We start from the raw sequence: 15,152 nt of genomic DNA on the forward strand, positions 1-15,152 counted from the left end.
ATTATGGACTCGGATCTCCTGGAACTGTCAGCCAAAACAAGTTTGTTCTGTAAGTTGCTTTGGTCGTGGGGTTTTTTTATCACAGCAACAGAAAAATGAACAACACAGGTACTGTATGTCAAGCGTGTTTCTCTGAACGTTCATGTGTCGTCTTACAGTTACATCAAGTCTTCACAACAAATCTGTGAGGTCTGTTGAAACATAAAATTGGACAACTGAACACACTCTTTACAGTCTGAACAATCAGTAGAGAAAGATCGCTGTGTTATATGTCCTAGAATAATGGAGACAAAACATCCCATAATTATGTCTGTGGCAGGCAAGGGGGGAGGAAGCTTTACAAGCACCAACAGTCCCCCCTCCCAGCGTCACAGGCACCAGTGACATCTCCACACCCACTTCATCCTCCTAAAAGCAATTTCAAGGCCATCCAGGCATGCCTTGCCTTGCTTCCTGACCACAGCAGTCCTGATTCCCTTTCTCTTCCCACCCTCCCTAAATCTAGATGCCCTGCCCTTCTACTTGGGGGCGCTCTCCCTTGTTTCTCAAGTTGGATAAAGCCAGCTTTTCTTGACCACTGATGTATTTCTAGAGGTCCTTGGTAAATGCTCTTCAGCAAACAAGAGAGCAAATTGTCCCAGGTAGAGCAGAACATCAAATGCCGAACTAAAAACACTGTAGGAAACTTGTCTGCGGCAAGATTTCATACAAAAAGGTCACTTGCGAGAAGCCGATGGCCTGGGCTAAATTTAAAAGACATGGTCAGAGGAAGAAAAATGGATTGACTGCCAGAATGGGGGGACTCACAAGTGAGTGCCACACAGGTCGGTAGCAGCAAAAGGCTTCTGCTATCTCTGAAAGCAGATGTCCTGAGGATACTAAGAGGCACTGAGACCCAAGGGCTGGAGAGCTACGCTGGCTTCTGCCTTATTCTCACCTGCTAATCATTCCAGGCCTACCTGGAAGCCAGAGGGCAGAAGGGCCAGAGAAAGAAATTCTTGACGCTGTGGAGTCGATCAAGAGAAGGACGGAGACAAACCTGACCACATGAAAGCAACTTGATTCGCGTAATAATCCCTATTATGATCGAGGCGTTAAATCTACAATAGGTATTTTTAAATGATCTCTAGTATACATTAGAGTCTGCTCTTTGGAACAGTTCTTTCCAGTATGCTACTATACTTAGAAAAATATTGGTGAAACAGATTTACTCGGGAATTACAGGCATCAGCCATTGTGACAGGGTTGGTTTGCTTTGTTTCTTGAGATAAGTCTCACACTGTAATCCAGGCTGACCTTGAACTCCAACTTGCAGCAATCCTCCTGCCTGTGCTTCCCAAGTGCTAATATTATGGGTGTGAACCACCACATCCAATGAAGATTACCTTTGTTTGAGAAAAAAAAAATAGTGTGTGTGTGTGTATGTGAAAATTTTACATTGTTTCTAGAAAGGTCTCAGATGTCCAAAGCTGTTGGATCAGATGGAAGGCCTACACACCATGGAAGGGCTGCACGTAGCCTCTTATTTTTGTGTTACTCACAGCTATTTTTATATTTCAATTGGTTGACCATGAATTAAAAGAATACTGTTCCATGACAAATTACATACAATTGTATTGCCCATATATAAGGGGTTGTTTGGATGAGTGTGAGTGTGTGTGTATACACATAGAGGTGCTGTGGAAAAATTCTTTCCTACACTATGAACATGTATTAGTCTCATTGGTTAATAAAAAGCTGACAGGTGGGTATCTGGGCAGGAAGTTAGGCAGAAAAGCCAAACTCAGAATGCTGAGAAAGAGAAGGGCAGAGTCGGGAGTCGCCAGCCAGACGCAGAGGAAGCAACATGAGAATGCTGTGCTGAGAAAAGGTACCAAGCCATGTGGCTAAACATAGATAAAAATTATGGGTTAATTTAAGTGTAAGAGCTAGTTAGTAATAAGCCTGAGCTACCAGCTGATCATTTATAATTTATACTAAGCCTCTGAGTGATTGTGAGTGGGACACAAGAAAACTTCTGTTTACATAGAGGTATGAGGACAATTTCAGGTGTCATCCCTCAGGCACTGTTAACCTTTTTGGGAGGCCTGGTCTCTCATTGCATGGAGATCACTAAGTAAGCTGAGGTGGCTGGCCAGTGAGCTCCAGCGAGCCTCCTTTCTCCATCTCCCCAGCACTGAAATTATAAGCATGTATCACAGAGCCTGGCTTTTTGATATGGGTCCTAAGGATCAAACTCAGATCTTCATTCTGTATGGCAAGTATTTTACCAACTGAACTATCTCCATGGCCCACACAGTAAGCTTTGTTGCCACATCCAGGTTCATCTACAGCCATACCATACAGAAGTAGAAAATACTTACTATCTAACTCCTTACAAAAAGAAGGCTCCAGATCCCAGGCTAGAGAAAGGTGTCTGAAAGACACATCTACCTGCTACGTCCTGGTATCAGAAGCATCTCCAGAACTCTGATTTCAGGAGCAGCAGGGCAGGGGGTTCTGTCTTTCTGGCTTGAACTGGGGAGGTGTGGCAAATGGACAGTTTGAATAAAAGGCCTTTGAAAATCAGCAGGCTCAAGAAGAGGGCTCTGATCAGTCTGCTTTTCAGAAACCAATTCCCCGTGAAAGCTGTTCTCACTGCTATCATCAAGGATAAGAAAGTGGAGGCCCAAATAATTATGCACAAATCAGCCTTGTTAAACTTATCTCCACAGCTACTCCTCCCACAGCCACCCTGGCCCAAGTCTCTGAGCTTTATGTAATAACATTGTGGGGTTTTGGTTTTTGGTCTGCTCCACATATCAGTAACTTCCCCCTTTTAAAATGACATTTCTGTGCCACATAAAGCTTGTGTTACACTGAGTGTGGTGGTGCATGTCTTTAATCCCTGCACTTGGGAGGTACAGGGAGTCAGATCTTGGCAGATTTCTTTGAGTTCAAGGTCATCCTGGTCTACATAGTGAGTACAAGGACATTTGGGGCTATGTAGAGTAATCTTGTCTCAACAAAATGAAACAAACAGACAAAAACCTTTGTTGGGGCCGTAGAGATGTGTCAGTGGGTAGAGATGCAAGGCCTGACCAGCTGTGCTCAATCCCCAGAGCTGACAAGATGGAGAGAGAACATTTTTCCACAAGTTGTTTTTCTCTGATTTCCATGTGTGCTATGGTGCATGTACATGTGTGTGTGCACACAACACACACAAAATAAATCAATGTAAAAGATAAAAGTTAAACTTATATTAGGCTTTTCTTCTGTTAGCCTGTTTCATGGCAGTTTAATTCTCAAATCCAGCCACAATCCTAAGAAGGTGGAGATGGAATGCTGTACCCTTCTATGTCCACTGCTGCATCCTCAGGCATGGAGTACTAAGAGCCCCTGTCTTAGTACTAGAAGCCTGCCCACTTGTCTGATTTACCTCTCACCCCACCACCCCCCCCACACACACAACTGACCACCCTTGAACTAGTACATAGTCTGAGGGAAGGTCCCATGAGATCTCTACTCTTGAGCTGTGGAAGTCACCACTGGATACTTACATTTGTCCCACTCAGCTCAGGGACTCAGATATAAAAGCCACTCAGATATAAAAATGGAAAGAGCCTGGGCTTTCAGGGTCAGAATTTAAAATTCATATTAACATTTTAAACCTAGCTGGGCATAGTGGCGCACACCTTTTATCCCAGCACTCGGGAGTCAGAAGCAGATCTCTGTGAGTTCGAAGCCAACCTGGTCTACAAAGCAAGTTCCAGGACAACCAGGGCCATTACACAGAGAAACCCTGTCTCAAAAAAACAAAACAAAAACTTCTAACCCTAGTACCTCCGAACATCACTTTATGTAGTCACAGTTGGGGGCGGGGGAGGTTCTATGCAGGACTGTGAAGCTCTGATGCTCCCTCTGGATGGGAATAAGGTTCTGGGGCTGAGGGTAAGGATGCCATGTGAGATAAAAGGAACTGAGAATGTGCCCAGTTTGACACTCAGATACCAGCACACAGGGATATGGAGGCTTATGCTCGGGTGACAATCGTGGCTAGCGATTTTGCTCCATGTGTTCGTCTCCCAAACTGTTGTCCTATTCTGAGGGAAGTCCTGAGGTGACTAAGCTGATGCCCTTTGACAAAGATAAGGATCGGTGCTAAACAGGATGGAGGCTGGGACCAAATTAGTGTACAAACTTTTGCTCCTGGGGGTTTCCTTATGGAATTTAGACCCCCATAGGGTCTTTTAACTCTGCTATGAGGCTCCAAATGACAGAGAATTCCCTGTGGGTTCTTATCTGGTACACTTCATTATACGGGTTGAGAGGTGGGAACAGCTTCCCAGACACACTTTTTGAACAGAGAGGTGTAAGAGGTGAAGGAAGAGGGGAGGGAGGATGGAAGGGAGGGAGGGAGCACAGAGGAATCAAAGAGGAGAGAAACAACCAAAGAGGAGAAAGAGAGGGTGGCAAGGAGTGGGAGGGAAAAGGAAGTGAGAGGGAAGGGAAGAAGAAGAAGAAAAGGTAGGAGGAGAGTTAGATGCTGTACAAGGACCGGAAGGAGGAATTGCAGGTGTTGCTGTCAGAGGAGCAGCAGGCGGCAACTGAAGTTCAGGTGTCAGCCACCAGGAGGCGACTCCTCGATTGGGTGAACCTTGGACAGACAAGGCCGAGACCACAGACCCCAGAATGCCTTGCTTCTGCTGTGCCTTTACATGTTTGCTGCTGCTGTGCATGCTCGCTCTCTCTCTCCCTCCCTCCCTCCCTCCCTCCCTCTCTTCTTCCCCCTCTCTCTCTCTCTCTCTCTCTCTCTCTCTCTCTCTCTCTCTCTCTCTCTCTCTCTCTCTCCCTCCCTCATATCTAACATGGTATGAATGGGTGTGGGGAGATCCCCACTGCCTGTAATGTACTATGTTTATCTCATGGAAACATCCTGTTCTGCTGGGCATTTTTATCTGTGGATTATGATGAAGATGATTTCTTCCTAAGCTGTACTGTCTAATTGATGATAATAATAATGTTAGTTTAAATGGAGTTTTGATGATAAAAAATAAGACAAGGAAGTGTCACACAGCTAGATCACATGAGTTTCTATTGAGGAGTTGTATAGACTGTGGCTTAGGTTAATGATTAAGGAAAACAACTGAGTCCCAGAAACCCAGCTAGCTTCAATTCTTCTAATCTTAATATTGGAAGGTATGTTCACAGGTTTCAGAGTGCATCATAGCTGAAACAAAGCTTTGAAAATAACTTAAAGTTAGACTAAGATGTTTTTGTCAAATAGCTTTGAGGCAAAAAGCCCAAGAGGACAATCTAATATTTTAGAAAGGCACATATTTGAGTGAGGAACTCTTTAAGGTCAGGGCACAAGAACAAACCAGCCCAATTATCATTAGCTGATATGCCTTTCTTGCTAGATTTGGTTGATGACCAAAGGTGATGATTAATTCCTATACCCATTTTTGCCCTCAATCTCCTGATATAAAAAACTGTTGAGTGGGTATGCACCCTAAATATTTAAAGTAGAGCTGGCTAATTCTTTTTCATGTATAAAATTTTAAGTTTGTGATTCCCTTAAGATTCCTATAAGATTACCTTTCAAGATAAGTAATAAGTGTAGGCAAGCAAGGCATTCTTTTACTGGTAGGCTGTTTTTTTTTTTTCAGTTACAAAGAAACTTGCCTACACTGTTAATCTACAAGTTGCTTGGGTATAGATATACGTGGCTTCCTGGGATGCTTTGTTTTTCACCTGTAATATGTAAAATGTTTAATCATGTAAGGGATATGGAAAACATGCTGTTTTTTTTTTTAACCTGTATTCATTGTAATCATTCACTTGAAAAATAGAATCTAACCACATTGTATTTTTTATATTGTCTGAAAGATTTTGCTGGAGTATATAAACTGTAAGGGAAAAAATAGAGAGGAGAAGGAAAACATCAAGAGAGACAAAAGGGACATTTCTGGACAGAGATAGGAAAAGAGAATATAGAACCCAGAATGAAGAATACAGAAGAAGAACACATGAAAGAAACCATCAAGACTCTGTGGATTCCCTTTGAGTCCTGCGCTGCTGGTGGCTAGTCCCCCAGGCAGCAAAAAGGAATGAAAGCTGGAAAGAGTAGAAGGGGAAGGCAAGTGATTACAGAAAAAGGTAGCCCTGGGGCTGGAGATGCAGAGCTCTGATGGGTTGTTCTAATTGTCAACTTGATATAATCTGGAATGATCAGGGAAGGGAGTGTCCACGAGGAAATTTCTAGATCAGGTAGGCATGTAAATGACTAAGGGATTTTCTTCTTTGGGTTGAGGTGGAAGACCCACCTTGAATAGGGGGGCCCCTGGACTAAATGGAGAGACCCAGCTGAGCACTGACATTCCTGGGGAAACTGAGGTTCTCTTTTTGTGTTTTAGCCTCATTAATAAAAGAATTTTTTAAGTGGACTGAGAAGAATACTCAAGGACAGTTTTATTAGCTCTTTAGAGGAAAAAACAACAGGGCAGGCAGGCTGAAAGTTCCAGCCACCTGGAGGAGGGGGGATGGGGAAGAGTGACTCTGTGGAGGTCAGAGACATGGAAGAAACTGTGGAACCAAAATAAGACCAAAATGCTTTCACCCCCAAACTAAGACTGCTCCTTTTTAGCTACAGGCCATAAGTTACTGGAACAGGCCAGAAGTTACTGAAACCAGGAAGTGTAAAAGTACAGAGTCATAAGGTAGTCAGGAGGTAATGGCTGCCATCCCCTCCCTGGCCCCCTAGGCAACTGCTTGACCATAGAATGTCCCAACCCTAGTTTCCATAGTGACTGTGTAATCACCAAATGCCCCCACCTGAGGGCAGCCAATGAGAAATGGTGGTGGGCAACCACTCCCTTAGAAGTAAGATTAAGCCATGATTTCTAGAAAGCCCCTAGAAGTGAGCCAATCAGAATTGTACCCATACTAGCACCCCTAAACGATGTAACCTTGTGATTTTTCCCTTTAAAAACTGAACTTGCAGATAGGTAGGTGCTTCCTCCAGCCTCCACTGTGTTGGATGTATTGGACGAAGTCCCTGCCTAGGCTTGTATTGCTTTTGGATATCCAGAAATTAAACCTTGCTTTTGCATTCTAGCATGCTCGTCTTTGGTGGTCTCTCTGGGGGTCACGATCTGGGCACAACAGAAACATGTCAGGGAAGAGTGACTCTATGGAGGTCAGGGACATGGAAGAAACCTGTCAGGGAAGAGGGTCAGTGGTGCTGAGCCAGGGACACGCGGCTGGAAACAGACGCAGAGACAGTTTACTGAAACAGGAAATGCACTCCCCAGATGGAAGTAGACTGGTGAGCAGAGGAAAGATCCAGCATTGCACCTGGCAGGGTGAGTCCCTTAAAGGATCTGCAGTCCCCACCTATTTCTTCCTTTTGTATTTCACTGGCTCCTGACCCTTTGTACATGCTCTGTCTGCAAGATGAAGCCCAGGTAAGGAAGGGCTTCCAGTCTATCTAAGCAAACCGGCTTCTTTCATGTGTTAATCTCAGTATTATGCTCACCCTCTCTATTGCTACATTGGCATGTTTTAAGCCTGTGGTTCTCAACTTATGGGGCACGATCCCTTTGTGGACTGAACGATCCTTTCCAGGGGTCATATATCAAATATGTACATTACAATTCATAACAGTAGCAAAATTATAGTTATGAAGTAGCAACAAAAATAATGTTATGGTTGGGTTCAACATAACATGAAGAATTGTATTAAAGGGTCACAGCATTAGGAAGACTGAGAACCACTGCTTAAGCGGTTGCTCTCTGCCCTTCCCAGTAGACATAAGGTAACTATTTCTCTCAGCCTTCTGCCACTGCGGCTTCCTCACCACGGATGGGCTACACCCCGGACTGGAACTGTAAGCCCAACTCACCCTTCCTCCCTTAAGCTGCTCTTGTCTGAATATTTTAGGAAGAGAAACTGAAAGATTTACAAGACCCCACGGTCAGGCGTGTTCGCATAAGCCTGGCGGACACTTCCGCCTAGCCAGGTCCAGGTCAGGATAGCCATTTCCGGGTCAGGGCATCTCGCGTGACCAAGATCCGTGACGTTCCACTAGCACGTAGGCGCGCAACGTGGCCATGTGATCTACGCGCTTGCGTGTAGTAGTCCACGCCCAGCCTTTAAAATCAGGCGCCATGTTCCCGGTTCCTTCTTCTTCTCACACGTGTTTCCCGCAGGCCTGTTCACTCTCTGTCCCTTTACCTTTAATAAAACTCTTGTTAGCGGATTCTGTCGTGTTTCGTGGCATTTCCGTGCAGCGTAAGAACAGCGCAGCTGAAGAACTAACAGAAACTAAGACACCAGTCTTTGTGAGGCCCTAATTCAACAGCCAGGGCTGCCAAAGAGAAAGAATTCATCCTCTGGACAACAGTTACAGACAGGAGGAGGGGACTTTACACTCAAGTTTTTCTCACATTAGCAAGTCAAGGATTGCTGGGATTAGTCCTTTATCCTTACTGTGAAATAGTGTTAATAAAGCAAGGATAAGAACATAAAAACACTAGGACAGTTAGTGGAACTTCACTACCCTTTACCACTGGAAGCCGTTTCTGTGGTCACCAGCCCTCCTATCTCACAGCTCACACCAAGAGGCAAAGAGAACTGAACACAAAACTCCACAGTCTAACCTCAGGGAGCTGTCCTGGTGCAGGGAGGGAGAGAGAGGGAAGGCTGGGAGTGGTGAACGGACCTGTAATCCCTGAACTTCAGAGGCTGAGGCAGGACTGTGAGTTCTAGACCAGTCTGCATTCCATTAGCAGGAAGAAGACAGAAGGAAGAGGGTGTTTGTAATAATTTGTATTTACTTTTGTGGAGACAGGGTCTTACTCTGAAGCCCAGGCCAGTCTCCAACTCATGGTGAGCCTCCTGCCTCAGCTTCTAAATGCTGAGATTACAGGCATGTTCTACCATGCTCTGATTATTGTTGTTGTTGTTGTTATTCTGGGGATCAAACCCCAGGACTCCTGTATGCTGGGCAAGCATTCTACTAAGTTACAACAGAAAAATTTATGTGCTGGCTAGTTTTATGTCAAATTAACACAAGCTACAGTCATCTGAAAGGAGGGAGCCTCAACTGAGAAAATGCCTCCATACAATTTGGCTGCAGGGCTTTTTTGGGGTTCGAGACAGGGCTTCTCTGTGTACCCTAGACTGTCTTGGAACTTGATCTGTACACCAGGCTGGCCTCAAACTCAGAGATCCTCCTGCTTGTGTCTCCCAAGTACTGGACTTAAAGACATGTGCCACCACCACCTGGCTCAGGGCATTTTCTTAATTAGTGATTGATGGAGGAAGGCTCAGACCATTGTGGGTGGCGTCATTCCTGGGCTGGTGGTCTTAGGTTCTATAAGAAAGCAGGCTGAGTAAGACATGGGGAGCAAGCCAGTGAGCAGCACTCCTCCATGGCCTTTGCCTTAGCTCCTGTCTCCAAGTTCCTGCCCTGTTTGAGTTCCTGTCCTGACTTCCTGCAATGATGGACTATGGTGTGGAGGTGTAGGCCAAATAAACTTTTCTGTCCCAAGTTACTTTAGTCATTTTTTTATCATAGCAATAGAAATCCTAACTAAGACAATATATTTATCCTTTGTTTAATTGAGAAGTAGACATTTAATTAATTTATAGCATACAACATGCTGTAATCATACTAGAAAATGACTAAATTAAGCTAATTGGTACACAAATAAACTCACATATTTACTTCTGTGTTGGTTGAAATGTCCACAATAAAAGGTTTAAAAACAGGCTGAAAAAAATAACATGAAAACCTTCCCAAGGTCGGTAATCTCAGCACTTGGGAGGCAGAGATGGGAAGATCTCTTTGAGGACACTAAGGCCAGCCTGAACTACATAACAAGACTGCATCTCAAAGAAACACAAAGCATTGTGCTAGAGAGATAGTTCAGTGGTTAGTTAAGGGGACCCAGATTTGGTTCCCAGCACACATATGATGGCTCACAACCATTTGTAACTCCATTTCCAGGGAATCTGATGTCCCTTTCTGGCCCCCATAGGCACTACACATGTAAACAAAACACTTACACACACAAAATAAAATAAATAAATCTTAATACAAAACACTTCATACTACACTCAAATTATAAAAATGTAATGTTAAAAAAAAATTAAAATTCATGGTAGGGGGTGGCTAGGGAGAAGGCTCAGTGGTTGAGAGCACTGGCTGCTCTTCCTGAGGACCCAGGTTCAATTCCCAGCACCCACATGGAAGCACACAACTGTCTAACTCCAGTTCCAAGGGATCTGGCATCCTCAAACAGATACACATGCACGCAAAACACCAATGCACATAAAATTAAAAAAAACAAATTTGGGAAGAAAAAATAAATACATTATTTCCTACCATTTAACTAACTAAGCATCACTCTTGGTAGGTACTGATCAGTGGAAAGGATCTGGTTTCAGATTAGTGATTTCTGGGGGACAGTAGAAGTCAGGGTGCTCAGGCACACCTTTGCACCCTGTTTCTGTTTGTTTCAAAGAGGCTAATGTGAAGAATTCAAGTGTAACTTCACGATATCTAGTTTTTCTGGTTCCTTGGTTTCAGACAACCCAGGGCCTGCACTCTTAAGCTTTATCCCTTATCAGACAAGCCCTGAAGCAAAATGCTCATTTCTTTCACATTTGTATATTTGAAGTGATAGTCATTGTCTGGAAGACAGGGTATAGGTGCCCAACTCTTGGGTGGAGAGGGAGAAGGAAGAAAGGGAGAGAGACTATCGTTGCTTTTACATTTAACTTCTGTTTTGGTTTATTAGTATCCCCCACTTTGATAAAATGCCCTGACAAAAGCAACTTAAGGAGGCTCTGCTTTTAGCTCCCAGGCCAACACAGAGAACTCGCAGCAGCAGGAGCTTCAGGGAGCAGATCCTATCACATCTACAGTCAGGAACAGAGAGCAACGAATGCATTCACGCCAGTGCTCACATCTCTTTCTCCACTCTTACCTAGTCCCGGAGCCTCTGCCTAAGGAATGGTGCCACCCACAGTGGGCAGTCTTCCCACTTCAATTAACATAATCACAATAGCACCCCACAGACGTGCCCAGAAGCCTAGCTCTCAGCTGATTCTGTTTTGTCACAACTTTAAGACTTTTTTGCATTGCGTATGTTACAATACATCTGCTGAGATCTTTTATTTCCAGTGAAGAATCAAAAGCTCACTAAATAGACTTAAGACAATAGTAAGCATGTTGGAAACATAGTTTCAGGTGAAGTCAGAGGACAACTTGCTTGAGTTAGTTGGTTCTCTCCCTTTACCACATGGGTCACAGAATTCTGAATCAGGTCATCTGGCTTGGTGACAGGTGCCAGCCAATATGTATGGAAGTTTTTGCCAACATGTAGGCAAGCACTCTGCTCTAGTAAGGTGTCTCTCTGTTGCCAGGGACTCTCTCTGGACACCCTTTAGCTCCCCTGGGCTTCGTGATTTCTTCAAAATAATTCAGATGTGACATAAGAAGTATAATGTAGAAGAAAAATGGAGCTTATTACAAGGTGAAGTAGGGTCACTGGGGTGAGGAGAGTGGGCAGATTATTATGGAGGAAATTACTCCCTGGAAGTAAGGGAAGGCCTTTATACCAATCTATATTTTCAAGCACCTTTTATACTCTTCCTTCCTTCCTTCCTGTCTGTCTGTCTGTCTGTCTTTCTGTCTTTCCTTCTTTGGTTTTTTTGAGACAGAGTTTCTCTGTGTAGCCCTGGCTGTCCTGGAACTCACAGAGATCCACCTGCCTCTGCCTCCCAAGTGCTGGGATTAAAGGTGTGCACTGCCACTGCCCCGCTCAAATCCCTTTTTTAAAAACCAGTAATCAAAGTCCTGTTTTAATTCTGCTTTTACAAGCTGTTGTTTATGAGAGAGGGAGGCTCAGTGACCTTCAAGCATGCTGCTACTATATTAGCCACCTTACAATCATTTAGGAAACGGGCATCAGGTTGATCTGGCTGCTTCTGGCTGAAATGGGGCACAGAGGGTTGAACTCTTGCTGACTTTTAGGTCTCAGAGGACAACCAATAGAATCCTCATAGATGGTGAGGGTAGTCTACTGCAAGGGAGAAGAAACAGAATTAAGACAGCAGATCAATACATGGATCCGAAGGGAATGGGATCATTGCTAAAAGTCAAGATCCAGTTCCAAAGCTCTTCCCTCCAGGAATAGTAGTGCCCAACATGGTTGGAATCAGATTTTGTAGATCCGACGAAGCAGATGAGCAGAACTATCAGGAGTATGCAACAGCATTCCACTGAATCAAATGATGTCCTCTAGTTCACAGATGACTGTAGCTAGAGTTTTCCTGCCTGGCCCACAGTCAAGACAAATCTCTCTCACCTGCCAGTCCCACAGCCGCTCAGACCCAATCAAGTAAACACAGAGACTTATATTGCTTACAAACTGTATGGCCATGGCAGGCTTCTTGCTAACTTTTCTTACAGCTTAAATTAATCCATTTTTATTAATCTATACCTTGCCACATGGCTCGTGGCTTACTGGCATCTTCACATGCTCTTTCTCATCATGGCGGCTGGCAGTGTCTCTCTGACTCAGCCTTCCACTTCCCAGCTTTATTCTCCTCCTTGTCCCGCCTACACTTCCTGCCTAGCCACTGACCAATCAGTGATTTATTTATTGACCAATCAGCAACACATTTGCCATACAGAGCATCCCACAGCAGATGACCACACTAACAGAAAACACTTCTGGTCCAAAGATGTTATAACATAGGTAAATGAGCAAGTGATTTAGAGTTTTATCTTGGGTATAAGCAGGCCAAACAAATGGCTGGCCAGAGCCAAAGACAGCAATGCATGGCTTTTTAAGAAACAAGGAGCAAACAGGGAAACCTTGTACAAATCTGCTCATTTAAATAAGTATTTAAGGTCACTTATGTGCTGACCTGCTTTCCTCGGGACGTTACCTCTCCAAGGTTCAACCATTTTTACTACACCATTGACTATATAAATCAGAGGTCTAGAACATGAACAGGTAGACTAGGAATGTTTTCCTAAGTATGTGTAGAAGATACACTCAGATTGCCTTCTAAGAACGGAGTTGCAATTCAAAAGATTGCTGGTCACTCTGCATCTTGCTTCCTAAAGGACCGGCGTGTGCATCCCCCCCCCCAACCCCACTCCCACCCCCCCATGGTTCTGGGGATCAAGCTTTGGGCCTGATGCACATAGGCAAGCACTCTATCACTGAGCAGCACACTTCTCCCTGAGGTAGTTCCTTTGACTCATCAGCTATTCAAGAACTCCCGACCTTTGGTGGTCTGATTCTGCTCCATCTCGGTCTTGCTGTCTCCTGCAGCATAGGACCAGGAACTGGATCAGCTGTTGTTGGGGAAGTGGCATTACTAAAAACCTTTTCACTCTTGTATTTAACATCTGAATGGAGAGATTAGAACTGGGCCCTTCGAAGAAAGAGGAATTAGATCATGCATGCCTTTTGAAAGAGATACTCAAGTAACTAGAAAGATACAATTGACACCTAAATAACAATATAGGACAGAATACAGGAGTAGCAAAAGTGATGGGTGTCAGGTGAGTCTGGGGACACTTTATTAAAGGAACATCTGGAGTTTATGAACACAAAGGCTAATCAAAGCTAAGGTAGTTGCCTTTAATCCCAGCACTTGGGTGGCAGGAGCAGGTAGATCTCTATGAGTTTGAAGCTATGGGGGTGCCCCAAAACAGCTTGACCATTCAGCTGCCATGACAGGCTTAGAGGCCCAGACACAGCTTCTGGTAGGCAACACCTGGACCCAGGAAAAGCCATAAGAGGATCCCACCCAGAGAGGCCTGCATCTAAGAGGAAATACCTGACATTCCAAACATTCCCTATATTGCTAGACAAATGTCAGCCAATCCGGGTCCTGAACCCTGGAAATCCCCTCACCCCAACCTCTGCTATGATAAAAAAAAAAAAAAAAAAACCCACCCTGCCTGGGCTCTGGGCTCTCTGCTCTCACTGCTGCATCAGACAGAGAGTCCAATCTCTGAGCTTGAAAATAAAGACTCTTTGCTTTTATGTATGGGATTCGGTCTCTGTGGTGGTCTTTGGGGGTCCCCGCGATCTGGGCATAACAAAACCAGCCTGGTCTTCATAGCCAGCCTCAGGCCAGGTAGGGCTACATTAGTGATCCCTTGTCTCAAAACAAAACAAAACACACACACACAGAAAAACAACACCCCTCCTCTTCCCCCCTCCCCCTCCCCCCCCAAAAAACCGAAGCTAGTTAAGAGACAGAAATAGAGGCAAACAAGAGGACACAGAGGCAGCTGTGGCACCGTGCTAGTGTGAATGACAGAGTTTTAAAACGATCAGAATGGAGGCCTCCCAAGCAAACACTTGGACAGTTGAGCAGAAATGCTGAGGGCTGTGACTTGGGACAACTGTCTCAGAAAACATCCATGCAGTTGTAACCACCTTGGCAGGAAAGGAGATAGTCTAAAGAGAGACACTTATGCCCTCTTCTTCAGCTGACTATAAAATAATTAACCCCCAAAGAGTTAAATTTTCCCTAGGAATGTCATGCTGGGGGAAGGGAAAGGCTGAAGATCTAGTGCCATCAGGATAGAAACCTGCCTCCCAGGAAGACACTTCACGAAGTCCTGAGGAGTTATTGACTTTTGGTTCAGGGGAGACTGGAGCTGAGACAATGGTAAGTGGTGATGGGTAGGACCACATCTTGACCAGGGCTGGTTGTTATGTATACCTCTTACCTTCTTTTTAAACCTCCATTTCATGTTCCAACCATGAGTATGGACTTTGGGGGGGCAGCCACTGGACCTCTTTTTTCTCTTTCTTAAGGTGGCCATGCTGGATAGCTATCCTCTGCTTTTCATCATTATTTGTCTTTGATTGCTTTTCCAGGGACAGGTGACCAAGCCTTGCCTTTTGGGACTGCCAGAGTCCAGACTTTATCATAAAACATCCAGTAACACAGTGACTGCATTGGTGTGTGCTCAGGCCTACCGTAGACAAGAATGTAAGCAGCTGGTGAAGCACAGCTAGTCAGTGTCATTCCCCTGTCCCACTAGGATGTCATTTCCACAAGGAAAAATACTTTCACCTGTTGTGGAATATTAAGGTGTGTTACTTTTGTTTATGTTGCATTTGTTTAAC

This window comes from Peromyscus californicus, unplaced genomic scaffold (genome assembly GCF_007827085.1).
Source record: "Peromyscus californicus insignis strain IS unplaced genomic scaffold, ASM782708v3 Scaffold_8__1_contigs__length_139910024, whole genome shotgun sequence".
NCBI lineage: Eukaryota > Metazoa > Chordata > Mammalia > Rodentia > Cricetidae > Peromyscus > Peromyscus californicus.